Source organism: Camelus ferus, chromosome 6 (genome assembly GCF_009834535.1).
Source record: "Camelus ferus isolate YT-003-E chromosome 6, BCGSAC_Cfer_1.0, whole genome shotgun sequence".
In the NCBI taxonomy this organism is placed as follows: Eukaryota; Metazoa; Chordata; class Mammalia; order Artiodactyla; family Camelidae; genus Camelus; species Camelus ferus.
In genome coordinates this window covers 90,380,597-90,404,633 of record NC_045701.1, presented here as the reverse complement: position 1 = coordinate 90,404,633, position 24,037 = coordinate 90,380,597, and the positions used below count along the sequence as shown (strand labels likewise).

The 24,037-nt window shown below is 39.5% G+C and overlaps 15 non-coding genes and 3 pseudogenes across 15 annotated transcripts; all 18 read right to left on the bottom strand.

Moving 5' to 3' along the window:
* Positions 1-6,051: 6,051 nt before the first annotated feature.
* Positions 6,052-6,125, bottom strand: LOC116664576. Its single transcript, XR_004321098.1, has one exon. It is a non-coding gene; the product is annotated as a small nucleolar RNA SNORD113/SNORD114 family (small nucleolar RNA).
* An 898-nt stretch (positions 6,126-7,023) lies between these two features.
* Positions 7,024-7,169, bottom strand: LOC116664597. Its single transcript, XR_004321118.1, has one exon. It is a non-coding gene; the product is annotated as a small nucleolar RNA SNORA79 (small nucleolar RNA).
* Positions 7,170-9,718: 2,549 nt separating this feature from the next.
* LOC116664548 lies at positions 9,719-9,790 on the bottom strand. The gene has a single exon (XR_004321074.1). It is a non-coding gene; the product is annotated as a small nucleolar RNA SNORD113/SNORD114 family (small nucleolar RNA).
* Positions 9,791-10,682: 892 nt separating this feature from the next.
* Positions 10,683-10,757, bottom strand: LOC116664561. Its single transcript, XR_004321081.1, has one exon. It is a non-coding gene; the product is annotated as a small nucleolar RNA SNORD113/SNORD114 family (small nucleolar RNA).
* An 877-nt stretch (positions 10,758-11,634) lies between these two features.
* Positions 11,635-11,705, bottom strand: LOC116664578. The gene has a single exon (XR_004321099.1). It is a non-coding gene; the product is annotated as a small nucleolar RNA SNORD113/SNORD114 family (small nucleolar RNA).
* Positions 11,706-12,476: 771 nt separating this feature from the next.
* On the bottom strand, positions 12,477-12,548 carry LOC116664539. The gene has a single exon (XR_004321069.1). It is a non-coding gene; the product is annotated as a small nucleolar RNA SNORD113/SNORD114 family (small nucleolar RNA).
* An 875-nt stretch (positions 12,549-13,423) lies between these two features.
* Positions 13,424-13,499, bottom strand: LOC116664554 (annotated as a pseudogene).
* Positions 13,500-14,347: 848 nt separating this feature from the next.
* LOC116664571 lies at positions 14,348-14,420 on the bottom strand. Its single transcript, XR_004321092.1, has one exon. It is a non-coding gene; the product is annotated as a small nucleolar RNA SNORD113/SNORD114 family (small nucleolar RNA).
* An 867-nt stretch (positions 14,421-15,287) lies between these two features.
* LOC116664537 lies at positions 15,288-15,360 on the bottom strand. Its single transcript, XR_004321067.1, has one exon. It is a non-coding gene; the product is annotated as a small nucleolar RNA SNORD113/SNORD114 family (small nucleolar RNA).
* Positions 15,361-16,230: 870 nt separating this feature from the next.
* Positions 16,231-16,303, bottom strand: LOC116664575. The gene has a single exon (XR_004321097.1). It is a non-coding gene; the product is annotated as a small nucleolar RNA SNORD113/SNORD114 family (small nucleolar RNA).
* A 463-nt stretch (positions 16,304-16,766) lies between these two features.
* On the bottom strand, positions 16,767-16,847 carry LOC116664559 (annotated as a pseudogene).
* Positions 16,848-17,396: 549 nt separating this feature from the next.
* On the bottom strand, positions 17,397-17,468 carry LOC116664520. The gene has a single exon (XR_004321049.1). It is a non-coding gene; the product is annotated as a small nucleolar RNA SNORD113/SNORD114 family (small nucleolar RNA).
* A 1,623-nt stretch (positions 17,469-19,091) lies between these two features.
* LOC116664544 lies at positions 19,092-19,172 on the bottom strand (annotated as a pseudogene).
* A 1,008-nt stretch (positions 19,173-20,180) lies between these two features.
* On the bottom strand, positions 20,181-20,252 carry LOC116664531. The gene has a single exon (XR_004321061.1). It is a non-coding gene; the product is annotated as a small nucleolar RNA SNORD113/SNORD114 family (small nucleolar RNA).
* A 921-nt stretch (positions 20,253-21,173) lies between these two features.
* On the bottom strand, positions 21,174-21,248 carry LOC116664527. Its single transcript, XR_004321057.1, has one exon. It is a non-coding gene; the product is annotated as a small nucleolar RNA SNORD113/SNORD114 family (small nucleolar RNA).
* Positions 21,249-22,150: 902 nt separating this feature from the next.
* Positions 22,151-22,224, bottom strand: LOC116664572. The gene has a single exon (XR_004321094.1). It is a non-coding gene; the product is annotated as a small nucleolar RNA SNORD113/SNORD114 family (small nucleolar RNA).
* Positions 22,225-23,037: 813 nt separating this feature from the next.
* On the bottom strand, positions 23,038-23,112 carry LOC116664530. Its single transcript, XR_004321060.1, has one exon. It is a non-coding gene; the product is annotated as a small nucleolar RNA SNORD113/SNORD114 family (small nucleolar RNA).
* An 852-nt stretch (positions 23,113-23,964) lies between these two features.
* On the bottom strand, positions 23,965-24,034 carry LOC116664536. The gene has a single exon (XR_004321066.1). It is a non-coding gene; the product is annotated as a small nucleolar RNA SNORD113/SNORD114 family (small nucleolar RNA).
* Between the last annotated feature and the right edge of the window lie 3 nt (positions 24,035-24,037).

Below are 24,037 nucleotides of genomic sequence, written 5' to 3'. Positions count from 1 at the left end.
CCCGGTATGGCCTGACAATCACTCTTTTGTGCATTCATCCAATTTTTCATTCAACCAGCATTCTGAGGAATCAGCCACTGCACACAGGGTTTATACCGGACAGTGAGGGGGTCTGAGGCACCCTAGATGGAGCACCCCCAGCCAGGAAGCTCCAGGTCTGGTTGGGAAGGCAGAAGCCTGAACAGGTCATGGCCAAGCAACAGGGCAGGTTTGTGAACAGAGGTCGAGCTCAAGGCCATGTCACAGTTCTGAGTGTGAGGTGACTCGTGCCACCTGGGGGGGCAGGACAAACTCCCCAGTGACTGAGCACCATGAGAAGATGGTCAGAGGGTGAGCTGGTGCAAATGCCCAGAGACACAGGCGCACGCAGACTCGGGGTGGGGGGTCTGCTGGGCGGCGCACGAGGCCACGGAGCAGGTGATGGGAGGTGTGGCTGGAGGCCAAGTCACGAAGGTCCTTGAACGAGAAGCCAAGGAGCTTGACTTCACCCTGGGACTTTGAGGACTCACGAGCAAGCTCCAGGGGGCCAGGGACACTTCCTCATGCATTCTAGAGGTGAGCAAATTGGAAGAGGGGCAAGAAGACACGTTTGGAGGCTCATGGCAGCCCAGGAAGCATGGACCAACCTGGTAGTGATGGAGACGAGAAGGTAGGCTCCTGGGCTCCCTGGAGGGGTGCTGAAGGGCAGGCCTGGCAGCAGAGGCGGAGGGAGGGAGGGAGGCGTCGGGGATGGTGACCGAAGGCACGCACGCACAGGTGCTGGGCTCCTGCGGACCACAAGAGTGACGTTAGCGACAGACGGTCTCTCGGGAAGCCACCTTGACAAACCCAGGAGAAAGTGTGGTGGAGGGAGAGACAAGGTCGTGCATCCGCCCTCCCACCCACGACTGCCATCTGGCAGCACAGCGAGGAGAAATACTTTAAAGCAGACGGGGGACGTCAAACCCTGACCCTCCACAGAGCCTTCCTTAACAAGCATGATGCTCGAGTGAATGCAGTGGGCGGCTGGCTGGTCCCACCTGCCCAAGAAATGGCCAGGCGGCAGCTGCACTAGCTCCCACGTCCATTTGTCTCTGTTTTCTCCAAGGATGTCCAAAGAACCCACTGACCTGACTGACCCCAGGGAGCCAAAGCCATCGACCAGCCCCCACCAAGGCTATGGCCTTGTTCTTCGTTCAGTATCCCCCGCCCCTCAGCCGCCAAAACATGGGAGAGAAGCAGGGGGGGTTTCTTATGAGGGTCAAGAGCAGCCCCATTGGCAGGTTAGCAAGTTCCCGGGCACCTGTGTAGTTAAGCAATTTTGCCACGCGTCTTTGTTTGAAATCTAGCTCCCACCCCAGACTTGAAGCTCCACCGGGGCAGAGATGGGACGCATCTTATTTCTTGCTATTTATCACCCAGCCTCTGGCATCATAGAAGGGGCTTGATTTTTTTTTTTTTTAATAAATGAAAGAATGAATGATTAATTTACCCAGTCTCTCCCGATGCCTAGACCTTCTGGAGGGCTATCATGACACAAAAATAAAAGACCCCACACTCAAGAAGTTCATACCCCTTTGGGAGAAATTGGTAGCTAGTAATTAATGATGTGGTATGGATTCTGTCAGTGGTCTGAATGAAGGATGGACACATAAGAAAGGTCAAATTTGGACAAAGGGATGTGGAAGACAAAGGAGAGGGCAGGGGATTACGGGAGGGTGACAGGCAGGCCACATCTGTACTAGGCTTGGCACAAAGCTTAGTAACCTGCGGCAAGCACCAGATGAAAGTCAACCGTTGGATGCTACAAGGTTAGGACACCTCATTTGCCCAGGGTTCTGGGGAAATGTGAGACCTTGGTTCCTCTGTCTACACACACTTGCCAATCAAATCTTGGATTCCAGCCAAAAGCCATCCATGCTGAGCCTGCTGCCTGTCCTCAGCATTTAGAGGCCCACTTGCTCCCAGCGCGGCCCAAACCCCTCTCAGGAGAGACTGGAGTTCGCCCAGATGCGAGAGAGTCAAGCCAGGAGGCTAACAAAAATCAGAGCCTCAGCCATCCACAGTTCAGAAGGGGGGAGTTCTACCTGATTCAGTACAAAGCAGAAAGACTGATGGTTTGAGCTGACACCAAGTCCTTGTGAAAGCGATGACTATCTTCCAAGCTAGATGACCAAGTACTGTCACCAATTTCAACAGAAAGATGCAAGACCCGGTGTGGGAGACGGAATCCAAGGTCAGGAGCCGGCCAGGACAGGAGAGGGAGGGGGGCGGTCATGTCAGGCGAACAGCAGACGCTGGTCAAATAATTGCTGAAGGGAGGGAGAGATGGCAGAGAGGAAGGACAGAGGGAGGGAGGCAAGGAGGGACGATGGGTCTTGGCAAATGCCCCGAATGGTGCAGAAGTGTTGCCAACTCACGTTTCTGGCTGTCTGTCCCCGGAAGAAGGGCATGTTATGCTGCCTTAGAGGTGCGTGGGCTGGGCTGGCCTGTCCCATCCAAACTGGCATTCTTCCGGAACTCAGTTGAACTCTCCATTCTTCTGGAATGGGGGGATTTGGGTATCCATTTGGGAGCCTTTAAATAAATGAAGTTGAAACCATTCGTTTCAGCTCCACCAGGTCATGTTTGAGGCATCTACTCCCTTCCAGGCACCACACTACGTACGCGGCAGGCATTAGGTCATGGAAGGGCCTTATAATTATAAGGTCTCATCAGACAAGGTGCATCCTCGCACCGATTCAGCCAGGCAGGTACCAGTTACCCTCCTCTAAGAGGTGACGCTGAGGCTGGAGGCCCAGAGGTGTGTCCAGTCTAACCCAAAGTCCCACAGTTAGAATCGGGAGGAACTTGGTTTGCTTGGAAAGGCAATGCGTGGGCCCACTCACTGGAGGCATAAAAACAAGCCTGGGTTATTTTCGATCTCTTGTCTTGGCAGAGGCAAGGGTAGCTTTCGGGAAGACCCAGGGCTTCCATTCCACCATTCCAAGCCAACATTGCCCAAGGGTGGGCCAGTGTCCAGGGCAGTCAGAACTGCCAGTATTCTGTCTCACTGTCTGGCACTGGACACAGGAAGCTGGACTTAGGGGAGAACCCAGACTTGTATGGGAGGATGCCGCAGGCCATCTGACACAACTCCCCGCAGAACAGCCCCCGGACCATTCTGAGAAGGGCTATCCTGGCTCCACAAAAGCACATGTATTTTTAGCTATTGGTTCATTCATTCAGCAATAAATTACTGGGTGCCTCCTAGGCTCAGGCTGGGATACAGAGAAGAATTTGACCCAGTTCCTGGCTCTCAGGGCAGATCAGTTTAATGATGACATGTAAACAAGTGTCCAGGACAGAGTAGGGTGGGTGCTCTGTGAGGAGTTTATAACGGGCTGTGGCGCTGGGGTGTGGCTAACTCACTGTGGTGGTGTGGTCGGGGAAGGAAGCCAGTGTGACCTCACCCACTCATTACCTCCCACGTGGAGCGCTGACCTCACACATTTATTGACTCATTCACTTGTTCACTCATTCATTCACAAAGCGCTTAATTTACTCTTGGATGGCATGCCCATTCACCGACTCATCTACTCACTCAATAATTATTCTTTTATTCGACAACTCTAATGTATTCATTCCTCCAGCCATTTGCCTATTCACCCCCTCATTAATTTCTCTCATGCATTGACTTATTTATTTACTCATTAGTTAAATTATTCAACTTTGTCCTCTTTTCATTGACTTATTTATGCACTCACTCATTTTCTGACTGGTTGATCAATTAATTCATTTGGTCCCTCATTGACCCTCACCGATGGATTCACACGCTGACACCCTGGCTCATTCCTTCCCTCATTACTAATTAACTCCCATGAAGCCATTCACTCATTAACTCATTCAGGAGTCTACTCATGAACTCCCTCATCCAGCTGCGCACTCATCTTGCACTCATCGGCGCGTTGACCGCCGAGTCTTTCAATCATTCACTCGGCAACTTACTCGCCACTCATCATCCACCCCTTGACATTTCCACTTACACATGGACTCATCCACTCATTCGTCCGCCATACATTCCTGCACTTACGTATTTAGTTACTCGACACATTATCAGTTTGTTCGCTCATTTGCACACTCCTTCACACTTTCTCATTTTTTTGCATTTCTTTATTTACTGAAAGACTGATTCCTTCACTAACTCACTGCTTCATTCTTTCAGTCTTTATTTCATTCATCCATTATTCAATGACTCATTTGACAAACGTGTGTCGCATGCGCTCCATGCGCTGCCCACAGTGGGCAGAGCAGTGCAGAGGAGGAGTATTACTCCTAACCTCCTGGACCTCATGGCCTAGGGAGGGGTCGTTGGCTCAGGCATCAGCTCTTTTATAAAGCATCTGGTGTTTAAGACTGAGCCGAGGGGCCTGCCTCTTGTGCTTCTGAAAGCACTTCTACTTGCCCTAGTCTATTGAATTATTACATTTATAAGTAGGTCTCTTCCTAATCCCAAAGAGCTTCTTGATGGCTGGGACAAGATGAGATTTAGATAGGAACGCCATGCCCAACACAGAGCCTGGCATGGCTTGGGATCAATACTTGTTGAGCTGAAATTAATACCTTGATACCAGTTATCAATTAAGCACTCTCTCGGAAACAAAATGCCAGAAAAGTTTTAAATATGGGCTATCGGGGCTTCCTGCCATCCCCTCCAAATAGATCAGGTCATTAGTATCTGTGCCTGCAACAGGGGAAAGAAAGAACCCAGGTAAGCAGCAAGCAAAAATACCCAAATTATCTCAGCACAACATGCAGAGTACTGATCCATACTCCATACTATTAAAACAAATATTTTTTTTATTTCATAAATGTCAGTGGTACAGAATTGTAATAATCATAATCATTGTTTCAAAACACATTTTCATCACTGGTCCATGATTTGATCTCTTCTGATTTAATTTCCCACAGATTGGTTTATTAAACTATAATACTTATAATAATAATTAACACCCATGAACCCACCAAAATAAGAGAACAAAAATGATGAATATTCTCACATCTATGTCTGTCTTCATTATACACAGAGGTTAACAGATTAAATCTTTTTTGGTTAAATGGATCTCAGGCAAAATTGGGTTGATCACAATTCTCATTTCATAAAATTTTATCACTGGAATTCTCTTGGTCATTTTAATCCTCTTTATATATTGATTTTTCCTTAGTTATTAATTTAGTCAGGTACTCATTTTCAAAAAGAAAGTTGACAGCAAAGAATCAACTTCCAAACAAGAGGAAAAACTTTAATTATTAAGCCTCTCTATATACTTCTTAAACAGAATGGTAAAAATAGGTAACCTGACTAAATTCTTGTTTCATTTTTTTAATGGAAATCTATCTTTTCTCAGTTTTGCAAAATGAATTTACCACAATCCCTATCAAATTCTTACCATTGGTCCTTGCATAATCTTCTTTAATTTATTATTGCATTTAGCCATCTGTTCTTTTTAAATAATATAGTCATCATCCATAAACAAAAGGACCAAACCAAGAATAAAAACTTACCCTGATCTGTACTCTCCTCGACCATATAGTTAACAGTCAAGATCTTCATCATTAATGATTGAACCAACCAAGGTACAGCCATTCCAGGGTACAAAACAGATGTAAAAAAGAATGAAATACATTCATCACTGGTTCATATTTTGCACTCATTCATTTAGTTAAACATTTAGTTAATCCTATTTTTTTTTCTTCATGAATCAAGCATCTAGTAACTCACTTCAGCTAAGAGCAGACATTGACTATTAAATACTTCTCTCTAGCTACTGCTTATACAAAGTGGGAACAATTTTATGTACATGTTTTCTTAAAGGACCGAGGTATTTCAGAATTGAAGTAATTCCTCATTCTAGAACACATCCTCAAAACCGGTCCGTGTCTGGTCCTCTCTTTCTTTTCTTTTGAATGTTTGTTTGTTTGTTTGTTTGTTTATTCACTAATAACGTAAAATCAATATCCATGAACCCTGTCAATCCTCAAACTTTCCTGAGATCATTCCCCAAAAAGTCATGCACTAATTCTCCTTTTGCCATGGACCTCAGTGGTTCAAAAAATGATTGATCATAATTTTTATTCAGATGCATTCCATTTACATCATTGGTCCAGGTGTGGCCCTTCTGCATTTAATTTGAACACTTTTTAGATGTTGCAATTAACAACCATGAACCCACCATCCTACTCAACAACTGGAATACTGACTCCCTAAATGAGTAACAGCTTAGAACTTATTTAAGAGAGAGAAGTGTAAATAATCAATGGGAAAAACATAAAATGGGACATTTAAGTTTAGAAATGAATAGAGAAAGTTAGGTGTCTTTTTCTTCTTGTACCTCGTGTGTGCTAAACTGCATTACTCATCAACTTGGTTCATAACACATGCTTATCATAGGTCAATGCACAGCATTTAAATTTTTAATTACATTTATTATTTTTATAACGATATAATGGAAGCCCATGAGTGAACCACCCGAACCAAGAACATTATTACTCACGTGGCATGATACGTTCCTTCCCCACAGAGATAAGGCCAAGATCTTCACGACTGGAGAACAATTTCAGTAACTACCATGCATCCATCCTGTGGGATGCAGAGATGCTGGCAAATGAAAAGGCCAGGATTTGGGTTTTAATTTAGTGAACATGAGGTAACCATGACAAAAGTTAATTATAAACAATGATTCATGCCAGATTCTTTTTTTATGTCGCATTCTTATCTCTGGCTCCATTACTAAAATGGAACCAGAGATAAGAATGAATTTTATTCATTTAAATAATATAATAAGCACCCTTAAATGAACTATCCAACATAGGAAGAACTGTGAGTCTTGCAGACAAGAGGCTATGAGTCCCTGACCCACAGAACTAAGAGGTTAGAACTTCTTTTTTTCAAAGGGTGTGTGTTGTGCTGAATCAGATTCACCTTGAACCTCAATTTATGACACAATCTCATCATTGGTCCTTATGTGGCCTGCTTTGATTATACCCCATACTTTTTTATTTTTCAATTGTTCGACCTGCAAAAATCAGAAGTCACTATCAGACAGGCAAGCTGTCCGCATGGTGCTCTGAGTGAAAACAGATCTGCTTGCTGTGTGATGGACTAAAATCCCACTACCTAGGGTTACAAGTAGTGAGACGAACAGCCATCAAATACAGTCCATACCTCCTAATCACACATGAGCACCCTAAACAGACCACCCAGCCAGGGCAGAACTTGCCCGTTACTCACATTGAGCCACACAGGTCTCGATCGTCACAGAACGATTACGCTCACGTCCGTTCTGTGAAGTAAAAAGCAGAGAGCAAAAACATAAATAAATAAAAATTTTTAAATGGAGGGGGAAATGAATATGCATTCTTTTATAAGTTCAAAAATTGTAAATAAAATATGAGAGAGTTATCTTTTGGGAGAAAAGGGGGAACTGTACAAAATTCTCTTCATGGATTCATGTTTTCCCCCTTGATTTGCTTGCTATTTAGTTAACTAATTAACTCATGTAATTATTTACTTCCGTTTCTCTTAATAAAACAAACAAATTAGAACTCACCGGTGGTCTAGAGTAAGAACACTGACTATGACTATTCTGTGTCTAAATGACCCCAAAGAGGTAACATCTCTGGTTTGTTTACTTATTAATGAACCTCACTGTTCTGGTATGATATTAAAAAACATGTGATTTTACCCTGACTGGTCATCCCTAATCCTCGGTGGGGAGTGCATTCTAATCCTCGGTCTTTTAAAATATTGTGTACAGATGTAGCCATTTATCCATTTTTTGTAATACAGTGGACACCCATGAGTGAACTACCCACCTAGGGAAGAGAACTGTGTGCACCACTGACGTAAGCCTGCAGGCTTCTTGCCCGGAGACTCCCCAGCCACCACCTTCAGCAATGAGGAGTCAGTCTGGGGAGTAGAAGGCAAGTGGTAAAAAGAATGAAACATCCTAGATTTCAGCTCTGCTTTAATACTCCAACAGGTGCAGGGGGAGCAGGTTTTGATTAATCTTAAACTTGGGACCATGCCACTTGCTACGACTCGCAAAAACACCCCTCTTTATCTAATTAATTCAATGATCAGTTTTACGTAGAACAATGGACACCTCTGAATCCTCCACCTGAATCAAGAACCAGAGCTGTCTTTGAGGCACATCCGTCTCAATGCTCCCCCCAGACATACACCCGCCTACATCTTTAAGCCTAACTTGTGCAGAATTAGAGTCATCTAAATGCTTGTTCCAAGGCAATTTCATACCAACAAACAATGCTTAACTCTACTTTATTTATTAATTAATTCATAAATTAATTGGGAACATTATTCATTTCTTTAAAAAAAAATGGAAAAATGTTTAAAGCCTCAGAAACCCAGAAGAGAAATGCTACTGTGTGTATCTATGTTCTCCCAAACTTGCAGGAGCCACAACTTTTGTCTTAAGAGGGACATCATCTGAGAGGAACTGGTTAAATCATAATTATTTCAAGACACACTCATTACTGGCCCATGTTTTGTCCCTTTGAGCTACTGATTGCTATTAACTTATTCATTTATTCACTGTAATGATAAAATTGCACACACTCAATGCAACAGCACGGAATAATAGTAACACATGCGCAGTCGGCTGCTCATTACCAATGCGATAACAGACTAAGGAACTCGGTAATGGAATTTAGTGAACACAACAGCTCTCGGTGCATGACGAATTTTTATCACTGGCCTTCTTTAATTTAAATAGTGCTTAATCTTTTATTTAATTTTATAAACATTTTTCCTATTTGGTCATAAAACAAAAACAACCTGTACACCAAAGACAGCCCAGAATGTGAATGCTGACAGTTCAGACATCTGCCTACATGTGCTGCATTCTGAGAGATAAGGAAAACATGAATCCCAGCTCCACAGAAATGATCCGTTCTGACACCTGTTCCATTGCATAAGCTATAGCTTCTCCAGGCACGGCCATCTCTTACTCACTTATTCCTATTTCTTAAACTTTCATGCATTAATTTGCTTAGAATAATATAATCATTATCCTCGTTCCACAAAAGCACAAAAACAGGATAACTGAATGTTCGTAACAACTGTCTAGAGGATCTTTCCCAACTCCACACACATACTATTCATATCCTTGACTCCACCAGTCATCATCAAAAGTCCAAGCACGTGAATCTTTTTCTTCATCTATACTTTGCCCACTGATTTATTTATCATTTTACTACTTACTAATACGGAAATATACATGAATCAGAAAAAACCTAGAACCAGAGCCTCGATACCCCTAATGGCTATCTATAAAATCTTTTCCCAGACACTAGATGTTTCTCGATTTGACCTCAGTGTTTCACACACGTAGGCCTCAACATAACATTTTCCAACAGTCCCATGTTTGTTATTGGACTGTGGTTACCCTTCTTCGATTACATTTCTCACTTCTTAATAATGCACTGTCCAGCCTTAGACCACCCAAACCAAGACAAGAACTCCAGCTATCGCTCACACTGTCTCCACGCTCCTAAGACACCACTGAACTTGACGCCATGGCAGAGTGCAAACATGAGCACAGGACTGACCATTCTGAGGAGTGCAAAAAAAAAAAAAAAAAACAGAAAATAAAATTTGAGATCTCCTACGCATTGGTCATTTGCAGCACACCTTTTGTTCACTCAGGTAACATTTATTACTTTATGGTATTGTTTCCTGCTGCACCTCAGAGTTGTAGACACATACTCATCGTACACGACTCACACGCCACCAGCAGTCGTCACTGATCCAATAATGCCTCTCTTTTTCTTCACTCATTTCGATTTTTTATTGATCAAATCACTAATTCACTAATAATAATTTTTAATCATTATGATTCACAAAAACCCAAGAAGAGTTTTTATGTACCTATTCTGCACATAGGATAATTCTCAGAATAAATTTCTTCCATTAATTATCCTCAGTTTTACATCTATTCAATAATATAATGGATCACATCTCCTATTGATTGCTAGTCTACAGTTGGCCATCTTTGATTATTTTTTACACTTTTAAATAATATTTTAAATACTCTTAAACAAACCACCCATCAAGATAAGAACTTGGACTATTACTCACATTGGTCTTCACACCCCTAACACATAGACGCAACCAGAGAGCTCCTGAGCAGGGAGGAATGCTGAATCAGCCCAAGTGCACCATTCTGAAGAGCACAAAGGAGAACAAGAAACCAAAAGCTAAAAAATCAGCCATCGATCCTTGATTTCTGCATTTCAGTTACTCGTGGAGGTATTAATTTTTCCTAAATATACTTTTTCCCTTAACAAAATGAATCACCTCAAATCTGGAACTTATCCAGTAGGAAAAAAACTGATTCTTACTAATGTCTATATGATTCTAAACCAAAGCGGTAACATTCTTGAATCATTTATTTCTTAATGAACATCAATGCTTTCAGTTTTTATTAGTAATACTTTTTGCCTCACTGCATATGTTCATGCTGCAAATTGCTTCACCCTCCTCTTCCTTATCTATTTAGTTGTATTTAATGGTTCTCTCATTGATTCACTAATAATAGTAAATCTTTTAATCTATGAATCTAAAATAAGAACATGATATTTGTACATTGCTGACATTTGTCTGTAGGATCGTTTCAAACAGAGAGAGCAGACTAGGTCTTGGGTTGAACTTCAGAGTCCCACACACACAGTACTCGTCATCAGTGATTCATATGCCACCAGTCAGGATTACTGGTCCATTATTAGACCCTCATTTGTTTTACATTTATATTGACTAAATCATTAATTCATAGATATTGACAAAAGTCACATTATTTAGGAAAACACAAGAACAAGATCCTTAAATATTCCTGAAGTCTGTCTATAGAATCTTTTCCCGTATACACTGTATTTTCTTCTCTAAGAGCCTTCAATGTTGATTAATCAATAGGATGTTTCCTATTATATCCATTATTGGGCCATGGATAATTTTTGATTATGTTTAGTACTTTTTAATAACGCCACGAACACTATTAAACAAAGGACTGAAATCAAGATATTATCTTTGTCTACCATTACACACCTTATTCTCTTTCCTGACACAAAGGCAACATAACCTTGATCATGACAGGAGCTAAGATCAGCTCAGTGCATCCATTCTGAAGAGCACCACCAGGCATAATGATAAAAAAAAGTTTAGACATTCTCTTCTCTCCATTTATTCACAATTTCCATCCTCCACGTACATAGTCATTTAAGTGTTTATTACTTTATGGTAATTTTTCTTTTTCTTCCGATACAATAGACATCAAACTTGCAACTGACTCAGGACAATAACTGATTATGACCTACCACTGTCAATATCATCCTTAGTTCAAGACATAATATGTTTGGTCCCTCTATTATGTATTCCAGTATACATTAACACTCATTTTCCTGACTACATATTTTATTAATGAACAATGCTTCATCCTCTTCATCTTTATTCATTTACACACTTGCTAATTTAGTCTGCCATTGATTGTCTTATATTATTAAAATTCATGAGCAAAAAGACCAAGAAAAAGATCACTGTGAAATTCCAAAATCTATCTATAGTCACTTAAAATATGGCAGATGGACTGGAGTCCTCTTGTGTTAGACTCAGTCCTAGACACACAGAATTCAGCATATATGACTGAGTGCCATCAGTCGTCATCATTAGACTATAATTGGCTGTCTTTCTCTTCATTCTCATCTATATTTGTTTATTAATTCATTAATAAGGAAAATACATGTAAGTTACAAAAAACAAAACTGAGATTCTGAAGATCCTGTAACATCTGCCTGTAGAATCATTCATTTCAATCATCTCTTTCATTTAACTGAACTCAGTGTTCCAGGTATGAATTAATCAATGTAATGCTTCATATCAGCCCAATATTAAACATCAGTATGGTCGGTCTTCTTTGATAATATTCAATACTTTTTAATAATACAGTGAATAGTTGTTTTTAAAAAACCTCTCAAACCAAGTCAAGTACTTTGACTATTACTCACATTGTTCTCCATACTCTTAATACAAAGATGCAACCATACAGCTTTTGACCTTCAAAGAATCCTTACACAAGCTCGTGTGTGTCCATTCTGAGGAGTAAAGAGGAGAGCCAATGATAAAAAAAAAAAAGGGACACGTTCTATCCATTGATCCATAGATTATATCATCCATTTATAAAGTCATTCTGGTATTTATCAATATAGGTTAATATATTTTTCTTAATAAATCAAATTGTCAAACTTGAAACTAACTCAGCAATAGCTGACTATTCCTTACAGGCGCTATAACAGCCCTTCATCAAAGACAAAACACGCTGGGCAAAATGTGCATGATAAACTTACCGTCCATTCCAAGTCATATAACATTATTTTTCCGTGTACATTCCTGACATCAGTTTAAGGGGTTGATTCAGACAGAGACAACGAACTAGATTTCTTTCATGGTGGACGTCAGAGTTCCAGACGCATCTTCATCACATGTGACTCATACACCCTCACTGCTCATCATTCATCCAATACTGCCCTTCTTTTTCTCATTCATTTCTATAGGTTTGCTGATTAAATAATTACTCCACCAATAATAATTTTTAAATGTTATGATTCACAAAAACTCAGGAATACTTCTTATGTCCCGAATTTATACATAGAATCATTCTCACAACACTGTATCTCTCATTATCTTCAGTTTTTTTTATATACATTAATCAATATAATGGTAACAATATCCCATATTTATCACTGAGGTAGAGTTGCACTCTTTAGACATATTTTCCACTTTTACATGAATAACTTAAAAAAAACAGGCTGAAACCAAGAAAGTAATTTCACTATTACTCACATTAATCTCTGTCTTCCTATTATATACAGGCAACCACAGGCCTCACGACCACTGAAGACGCTAAAATCAACGCCAGTGCATCTGTTCGGAGAACGGCACAGAGCAGATGGTAAAAAAATTGATACCTAATCACTATTGATCCTTGCTTTCCATATTTTATTAACTCAGTATTTAGGTTATGTATTGCTTTCCCTAAATATGTATATTTTAAATCTTAACAAAAGGAAAAACTCAATCTTGAGATTGAACCAGAAAAATAAAAACATTTCCTTATTAGTGTCTTTATGGTCCTCAGCCACAGAGGCAGACTCTTCACCCGTTCATTTCTTACTAGGCATTAATGTTTTCACCTTTATTCGTAACACCTTTGACAGTGCTTCTCCTTATTCTTTTTACATCTTCATTTATATTGTCTAATGATTCTATCATGATTCTATTAATAATGACAAATCTAAGGCTATGAAATCAGTACAAGAATATGATATTTCTATACGTCTGACATTTCTTTATAGAAATAGTTTCAACAAAGGAGTAGGCTAATTTTGTTTCGCATTGGACCTCCGAGTTTCGGACACATATTTTTTCATCATCTATGACTCCTATGTCATTAGTCATCATTACTGGTCCAAGATTTGGCCTATTCTCCTTTGTATGTTTGTACTGATTAAATTATGAATTCATTGATAAGGATAAAAATAATACATGGTTCATAAAAACTCTAGAACAAGATTCTAGAATTTCCCTAACATCGGTTTACAGACTCATTTCCCACACAGACTATACCTTTCTCATTAAGAGACCTCAGTTCTGCACATTATCAACTAATCAACATAATGTTTCCTATCCTATTCATCATTAGGCCATGGTAAACTTTAAAATTAATGTAATATTTTTTAATAATACAACCCTTAAACATATGACCAGGACAACCTTGACCGTTCTCACCTTGGTCTCCTTCCACACCAGGAGGCAGCAGGACACTCTTGATGACAATAGAAGCTGCAAACCAGCTCCAGCGTCTGTCCTGAAGCATACCACGCAGACAACGGGATAAAGATGTTGAGGCTGCCTCTCCACTGACTGAAAGTTTCCACAATTCATTTGCATAGTCATTTATTAATTTCGGGTAATATTTATTTTTTCTTAATAAATCAGATGTTAAATTTGTACCTGAATCAGTAAACAACTATCATCACTATCACTGTCATTCAAAGACGTACACACTCAATCACTTTTATTTTCCACTCCAATTTATATCACCCTATTTCTCTGTTATATACTTTAACAATGAACAGTGTTTCCTCTCTTCATGTTTACTCGCCCACACATTTGGTTACCAATCCTGCTGCTGTGTTTTTTATATTACTACTACTAGATACTCCTGTACACAAAGACTGAGGACGTGATCCTCATTTGTGCCTGGCATCTCCCTATAGGACCACTCCCAACAAGGGCACGTACTAGATTTCTTTTCTGCTGGACCTCAGAACCCCAGACCTGTGGGGCTCATCACCCAAGACTCACACCATGAGCCGTCATCATTTACCCAGATTTGGCCTTTCTGACCTTCGTTCATCTCTACATGTCTTATTAATTCATCAGTTCACTAATAATAAAATAAATGCTTCATGGTCACAAAAACTTGAAACAAACAAGGTCTTTGGCACTTTCATTTGTCTATAAAACTACTTCCCATGGAACATACTTACCTGTTATTCACTGACCCCAGAGTCTCCTGTAGAGATTAATCCACATAATGCCTCATATTAACCTTACTTGTACTGTGTGGCCATGGTTGACAGTCATGAATTACATTTCATATGTTTTTGGAATACAGTGAAAAACTTATAAAAATAAAACCAGAAAACCAAGGAAAGAACTTAGACTATTACTCACATTGCTCTCCAAGCTCTTAGCACAGAGGCAGCCACAGGGGAAAGCTTAGATCAGCCCAATGGGAAAATTCTAAGGAGTATGAGCGAAAGTAGAAGAAAAAGGAAAAGTTATTTTCATTAGTCCTTGAATTCCACTTTCATTTAGTCGGTCAGTTAGGTAGGGAGTGAACTGGGATAATTTATATTTTTTTCTCCTGAGTGAACGAGTAATACTGATCTTGACATTAACAGAGAACATAAATTTTCTAGTTATCAAAAGTTACATCATCAATAGTCAAAGAATAACCTCCTTGGACCATATATTTCCTAACAGCTATTTGTTTTCAATATATATTAATAATCTTTCTTACCTAACGATATATTTCTATAATTGGACAAAGTTTCACCACCTTCATCTTTATTATTTGCTATTGCATTGATCCAATTATAAAAATAAACAGAACATCAAGATCCTTGTATACTCCTGATGTGTGTCTAAAAGATCACCTGAAAGAGGGACAACGGGCCAGAATCCATTTGCACTGGACCTCAGAGTTCCAGACACGTATTCATCGTATACGACTCATAACGCACCGAGCAGTCATCATCGATCCAATGCTGTGCCTAGTCTCTTTATTCACTTCTACAGTGTTTACTGACAAATTTATTAATTGACTAATAATAACTTTAAAATCCAATTATTCACAAAAAGCCAGGAAAGCTCTGAAATCCCTATTCTGTGTACAGAATTACTTTCACATCAATGTATTTCCTCATATTCTTTGTTTTAATGTTTCATATCCACTCAGTATTCATCACTAGTCTAGAGGTGGCCATTCCTCTTATATACAGGACTTTTTAACAACACAGTAAATACCCCACCAAGAGAATCACTGAAATCCATGTGAGACTTTAACCATCACTCACATTGGTCCCTGTGCTCCTAACACGGAGTGCTCCTGACTCACAGAGTTTGCAGCCACGGTATACTGCTTAAATCAGCTTGAGTGTGTCCATTCTGAGAAGTACAAAGCACATTTTTCTTAAAAAGTTAAATTCTCATCTCCATTGATTCTTCGTTTCCACATTTCATTTACTCACTCATTTAGCTATTTATAAATTATTCATACTGTAGACATTTTTACCTTACCAAAATGAACAACAACTCACTTGAGACAGACCCACAACAATACAACTACTCTTAATCATCTATATTTATATGATTCTTAGTCAAAGAGCCAATTTTGATCCATTTACTCCTTTATTGAGTTGCAGTATTTTCCATTATTAATACTATTTCTGGCCTGGCCACAAGTTTATAGAGAGAAAATGCTTCACCCCTTTTTCTTTACCTATTATTTATGTTTATTTAATGTTCTATAATTAATCCATAATAATCTAAACCTATAAGCCAAATACCTATATTTGGTATATCTTAACATTTCTCTATAGGATCAAATAAAAGAAATAACACTAGGCAGTATGTTGGATCACAGTATCAGACGTACGTTATTCATCATCCACGACTTACCTGCAACCAGTCATTATTACTGATCCATGATTAGCATTCTTTCTTTTCATTCTCATAAACATTTGCTTGTTGATTAATTCATTAATAAATGCATGTAAATAAAATATTTAAAGATCCTTAATATGTATCTCTAAAATCTTTTCCACAAAAACTAACTTTTTCCAAAACTGACCTCGAAGGTACATTTATAGATTAATAAATTGAATATTTCACATGAATTTAATAGTTAATTTTGGCATTTTTTTCTTCTTTGATTATATTTAATGTTTAAAAAATACAGTAAATACCTCTAAACAAACCACCCAAACTAAAACGTTGACTTTTACTCACATGGTCTCCATATTTGCACACACAGATGCAGCCAGAGGTCATGACCATGGAAGATGTTTAAATCATATCAAGCGCATCCAATCTGAAGAGCATAAAGCACAGCAGACAACAGTAGAGTGAGACACTCTTTGCTTGAAGAGAGAGAAGACACTCTTTTGGACTGGACCTCAGCGTTCCAGACACAGACACCTATTACTTGTCATCGATGACTCATACGCCGGTAGGAATCATCATCGATCCAGGAAAGAGCATGGTCTCCTCACTTGTCCCATAGGCTGAACTGATCGATTAATTAATAGATTCACTCACTAGAATGGATAACTCAATGATTCACCAATCCCAAGAAGGCACTGGCATCCCCAGTACATCTCTGGGACCGTTCCCACATCATTAGATGTATCAGATCTCTGGTCCCTGACTCCCTTGAGCTGTACTCCAGAGAATGCTTCCTATTTATCTCTTTATTGTCAATAGCATGAAAGAGGCCTTCTTGCATTACACTCCAAGCACTTTGGAAATGGAGTCGATGTCCCTGGGTGCCCCACCCAGACCAAGATCAGTAGGCTGATTGTGCTCACGCGAGTCTGCCGGCTCCTCAACCGCAGGTGCAGCCCTAGGCTGATCCAGGAGGACTCCTTCATTCAGGTCCAGTGTGGCCATTCTGAGGGCTAGAAAGCCAAGCAGATGACAAAAAAGGTCAAACCAAGACCAAAATTAGCCCCTCCTTCATCCCTGACATCTGTCTGCAAGATGCCTTCTCGCATGGAGAATGGCCTGGATTCCTGTTCTGTTGGACCTCAGACTTCCAGTCATGTATTCATCGTACACAACTCATACGCCACCAGTAGTCATCATTGATCCAGTATTGTCTCACATTTTTCTGCATTGCTTTCTGCACGATGCCTTGACTGCTTCACTAATTCACTGATCATCATGGACCCCCCCCCCCCCAGGATCCACAAAACCCGGGAAGAGTCATGAGATCCCTCCTCTGTCAAGAGATCACTCCTTCATCCATGAATCTCATTTTTCATATCATGATGCTGATTTTCATCTATGTATCAATCAATTCATATTTCTTAAAATCCTGTGTTTATCACTGAGCTACACTGTGCCTTCTGTGATTCTAGATGGAAATTTCAATTAATCCACAGCATACATAAGCATGCACAAAAATTCATCCCTGCCAAAAGCAGAAACTTGACTCGTACTCACAGGGGTCCCTGGGCCTCCAAAATAGACAGACGCAATCATAAGGCCCACCATGGAGGAAGGAGGCTTCATCACCTCGAACGCGCCCGTTTGGAGGGGCACACAGCAGTCAGTGAGGGAAAAAAAGAAAAAGGAAGGAGAATTCATTGTCATTCATTCTTCTCCCGCCCTTTCACCTACTCAACACTTACAAATTTATAACATTTTCATAATGGAGGGATTGTTTTTTCTCTAAATGAGCAAACGAAAGAACAACAAGCATAGCAACAGCAAAAAAAAAAAAAAAAAAAAAAAAAATCCTCTAACTTCAGAAGGAGCCTGAACAGCTGAAACCATCATTATTCACGTCTGGTCATGCTCGGCCAAAGAGCTGATGCCCTTGACCCAAATCATTGATCCTGGGCATCAGCGGGGGCCATCTGTGTTCATCTTTCCCACCTCGCCATGGATGCTGACGGGTAGACAATGATTTACCTTTCCTTCGTTACCTATTACTGACCTGGCCTCACTACTGCTTCTCTCATGGATCCACTGAGATTAGTAAAATCAAGACCTATTGACCCGAAATACGAACAGGATCGCTATACACTCCTGACATCTCTCCGTGGGATCACACAAGACACGGAAGCAAGGGAGTGTCTATGTGGCTGGACTCAGGGTTCCAGACACACTGTTCACTGGCCGTGGCACATCGGCCCACCACCACGGGTTCACTGGGGCCCATTTTGACTTCTTTCCTTGGTACAGTTGGATCCATTTAGTCATTACTTCCTTGACAATCATCAGACAAACACATGTCTATCCAAAACCCGAAAGCAAGACTCTGCAATATCCCACACTCCTCTCCAATCATTACCAGAATTGCTGGCATCTCTATTCTGAATGAGTAGCCATGTTCTCTGGCACCTCCTTCTCAACATAAGGTTTCCCAGCACACTCATCAGTGGGACAGAAGCACCCTTGGATTGTACTCCTCATTGGGAAAAACACTATGGAAACCCTCGAACAAACCACCCCAACCAAGACAGGCCCTTGCACCCCTCCTCACCTTGGTCTCCGACCTCTGACCCCAGGACCCTTAGAACCTTGATCACAGTGGAGGACGACATCACCTTCAGCTGTGATTCTGCAAAGTACCAAACAGACAAGGGGACAGAAAGATTGAGACTTTCTCTCTCCATGGATGCATAGTGTTTGGTGATGGAGTCTTTCATTCGTTCCATGGCAGGAAAGAACGAAAAGGCATGAAGAGAAAGGAGACGTGTCTTTCGGACTGGACCTCAGCGTTCCAGACACAGACACGTATTATTCGTCATCGATGACTCATACGCCGGTAGGGATCATCATCGATCCAGGAAAGACCACGGTCTCCTCACTCGTCCCATACGCTGAACTGATCAATGCACAGATTCACTCATTAGAATGGATAACTGAATGGTTCACCACCCCAAGAAGGCACTGGGATCCCCAAGAAGGCACTGGGATCCCCAGTATGTCTCTGGGACCGTTTCCACATAAATATATATGTCAAATCTCTGGTCCCTGACTCCCTTGGGCTGTACTCCAGAGATTGCTTCCTATTTGTCTTGTTATTGTCTATAGGATAAAAGTGGCCTTCTTGCATTATACTCTAAGCACTTTGGAAATGGAGTCCATGTGCCTAGGCGCCCCACCCAAACCAAGATCAGAGGACTGACTGTGCTCACACGGGTCTGCTGGCTCCTCAACTGCAGACGCATAGATGACACCATGGATCTCCTGGTTACAATGGAATGTGTAAATCAGATGAATGCAACCATTCTAAGCATACAAGACAGAACAGATGACACAAAAGGTTGAGATACTAAGTTTACTGGTCCTTGCACTCCAACTTTAATTTGGTCAGTCATTTATATAAGCAATGAACTAAAATAACATATATTTTATTTTTAAGTAAATATTATCAACCTTGCAGCTGACAGACAACATGAACATTATTACTTAGCAATATCTATGTCACTCTTACTCAAAGAACACCTTTATAGCATATATTTTCCAATAAGTATTTTTTTTTCACAATATACTGAGAATATCTCTTATCTAACCAGGTATTTTTACAATTGGATAATATTTCACCTCCTTCATATTTATTTGTTTACTGATTAATTCTTTGATCCAATTATTAAAAAAAATAGGCTGTATGAACATAAAGACAAAAAACAAGATTACAGATTACATATTTATTTTTAGATTCTCTCACTTATCCAAATATAATAATAGAATGAGAAAGTGTCAACATGACTAAAGACAAGGTCCTCACATATCCTGACATCTGTCCACAGAACACCATCAAGCAACAGCAGTGGACGACCATTCTTTTCTGTTGGACCTCAGAGTTCCACACACATATTTATTGCGTACGACTCATATGCCACCAGTGGTCATCACTGATCCAATATGGTCCTTCTTTTTCTGCATTCCTTTCTATTTGTTGACCAAATCATTAATTCATTAATAATAACTTCTAACAAAAACCCTAGAAGAGCCTTTACATTCCTTATCTATATATAGAATATTCTCCCATCACTATATCTCTTTCCTTAATTATCTTAAATGTCATGTATGTTGTAATCAATGAAATTGATGTGATATATATGAATATAATGCTCCATATTAAATTCAGCAGTTACCACTGGGCTGTAATTGGCCACCTTTGACTCTATACGGCACTTTTTAAAAACATACTGACTATCCTAGAAACCCTGCTGAAACCAAGGAAAGAAATTTGACTCTTCCTCACATGGGCGTCCATGCTCCTCGCGTGGACGTGCAGTCGTGGAGCTCGTCATCGCAGAATAGTGTTGTGTCAGCTCGAACGCATCCATTCTGACAAGTACGGGCACAAACGACAATTAAACAAAAATTAAGGCCTTGTCTCCACTGATCTTTGCTTTCCACATTTTCTTCACTCATTTATTTGGGTATTTATAAATTTTTCATGATGTAAATACATTTTTCTCTTAATCAAAGGAACAACCTCAAACTTGAGACTGAGCCAGAAAAAATAAATTAACTCATATTTTCCTGTGTCTATATGATCCTTAGCCAAGGAAGTGACACCCTTGTTCCATTGCTTTCTTATGGGCATCAGTGTTTTCAGTTTTATCAATATTCTTGCCTCACCATTTGAGTCTATGTTTGGATGTTTCACTCCTTTCTCTTTACCTATTATTTGTGTTTCCTTAATAGTTCTACCATTGATTCATTAATAATAACACATGCAAATAGGAATTCATAATAAGAACGTGACCCTTGTGTATTCCTAACATCTGTCTACAAGAGCAAACCAAAGAGAAGGCGTAGACTATTTCTTGTGATGGACCTCAGATATCCAGACATGTGTCATTCATCGTCCATGACTTATCCACCACCAGTTGTCATCATTGGTCCATTAGAGGCCCACTTTTCTTCATTCATTCTATCCATTAAGTCATTGGTTCATTTAAAATAATATTATTTACAAAAACTGAAGGATAAGGTGCTTGAATATCCTTAACTTCTACTATAGAGTCATTGCAAATATAGGATATACGTCTTTCATTAATCACTCTTGTTTTATAATTATATGAAGATTTTATGGATTACCTTTAAACTGTTAAGGGTGTCATGAATCAATGTTACACATTAAATTAATAAATATATATCATATTTATCACTGGGCCATAGTTAAATTTTTTACTACATTTACTACTTTTTAAAAATACCACAAATAAGCTTGAAAATACCACAAAATTTTTGAACATTACTCACCTTGGTCTCCTTCCTAACACAAAGGGAACATGACAATCTTGACTACAACAGAAGATGAAATCAGCTTGAGTGTCCATTCTGAGGAGTACCAGGCAGAGAAGATGATAAAAAGGTTGAGACATTCTCTCCACCGATCCATTTAGTCCACCATCCATGCACATGGTCTTTTAGGCATTTATTAACTTATTAGAATATTTATTTTTTTCTTAAAAATAAACTTCAAACTTTCATCTGAATCAAGCAGAACTGACTACGACATGTCAATGTCTACATCAATCTTAGTCAAAGACACAACACATTCGATCCTTTTATATTCATTATAATGTACATTCATATACTTTAACCTTACTACATATTTATCAAAGAAATATACTTCAGTCTATTCACCTTTATTCATTTATACATGGTGTATTCTACCATTACTATTTTTATAAATTGTTAATACTCGTGAGCACAAAAACCTAAAACAAAATCTTCCTGTATTATTGACGTCTGCATATAGGATCCCTGCGCATGAGAGAAATGGACTAGGTCACTTTTGCACTGGCCCTCAGAGTTCCAAGCCAATAATACTCATCACGTGTGACTCACAGGGCACCAGTTATCACGGATGTCCATGATGGGCTCTTATTCTTTTCATTCTCCTAAATATTTATTTATTGATTAGTTAAGAAATACACAAAAGTAAAAAAATAAGAATACAGTCCTTCAACAGTCCTGACATCTATTTTTACAATATTACACAGAGACTGTCTTTCATTAATTGACCTATGTATTAAATTTACAGATTAGTCAACATCATGCTTCATATCAATCCAATATTAAACACTGACATATTTTGCCTTGTTTGATTATATTTAATGTCTTTGAATAATGAAGCAAATAGCCTAAACAAACCACTCAAACTAAGACAAGAACTTTGGCTATTACTCACATCGGGCTCCATGCTCCTACCACGTAGATGCAACCAGAGAGCTGGTGATCTTGGAAGAATGTTACAATCAGTTCAAGTGCGTCTATTCTGGGGGGTACAGAGCAGAGCAGATGATAAAAAAGCAAGATATTCCTCCACTGATCCTTGCTCTGCATCTTTCATTGAGGCTATCATTATTTATAGTATGTTACATTTTCTCTTAAGAAACAAACGTCTTTGACCTTCCCACAGATTTAGAACATAAATAATGTCTATCATTTATCTTGTCTATATCATCTTAGCCAAAGAAGTTAGTCATGTTCCATTCATGTCTCTTTGGACTTCAGTGTTGTCAAATTACATTAATTAGCATTTCTTGCCTCAAACATAATTTTAAATTGGACAACGCTTCTACAACTCAGCTTTCTTTTCTTCTATACCTCCTCATTGATATTTTGTTGATCCAATTATAGTAAAGAATGAAAACACATGAAGAGAAAGAAGACATGTCTTTCAGTTGGACCTCAGAGTTCCAGACACATGTTATTCGTCATCGATGACTCATACGCTGGCATAGATCATCACTGATCCAGAAAAGACCACTTTCTCTTCATTCATCCCATATTATTTATTGATTAATTCATTAATTCACTAATTATAATTTTGAAACTCTATGATTCACTAAACACCAAGAAAGCATTGTTATCCTTAATATGTATCTAGAATCATTCTCACATCAATGTATCTCAATCATTAATTATCCTGCTCTTCGTAAATCCTTCAATCTTTGTAAACCTTTCAATTAATCCTATATTCGTCACTGAGACACACTGGACTTCTTTAAGAACTTTTCACATATTTTCTTAATACAGTGACTACGCTTGAACGAACCACCCAAATCAAGACAAGAGTTTTGATTATTGCTCACATGGGTCTCCCGGCTCCTAAAGCAGGGATGTAATCCTGAGGCTCACGATGGAGGGAAGATCCTGAACCAGGTCCAGTGGGTCCATTCTGAGGAGCACAGGGCAGAGCAGACGATGAACATGGTTAAGACACTCTCTCCACTGGTCCTTGCACTTAACCTGCATCTAATCAGTCCTAAGGCAATCATATACTTGGTGTAAAAATTTTATTCTCTTAAGCAAATGAACACGTTTGAGCTTGCCGATGACCTAGAACCTGAAAATTACCTATGACTTTTACTCCCTTAGCCACACAGGTAACGGTCATATAGTAGTCACATATTTATATAATTGGACAATGCTTTTCTCATTCATCTTTACTTATTTATCTATTTCTTTACAGAGTCTCTCATTTATGCAGTTATGATAATAAATGAAAATGCATGAACATGAAGACCAAATACAAGATCTTAGTAATTTCTGGACATCTCTCTATAGGATGCCTTCAAATAGTGGAAATAGACTAGATTAATTTCATATTGGACCTCAGTCACAGACACGTATTCATCGTAAATGACTCATACGCGACCAGTAGTCATCATCGATCCAATA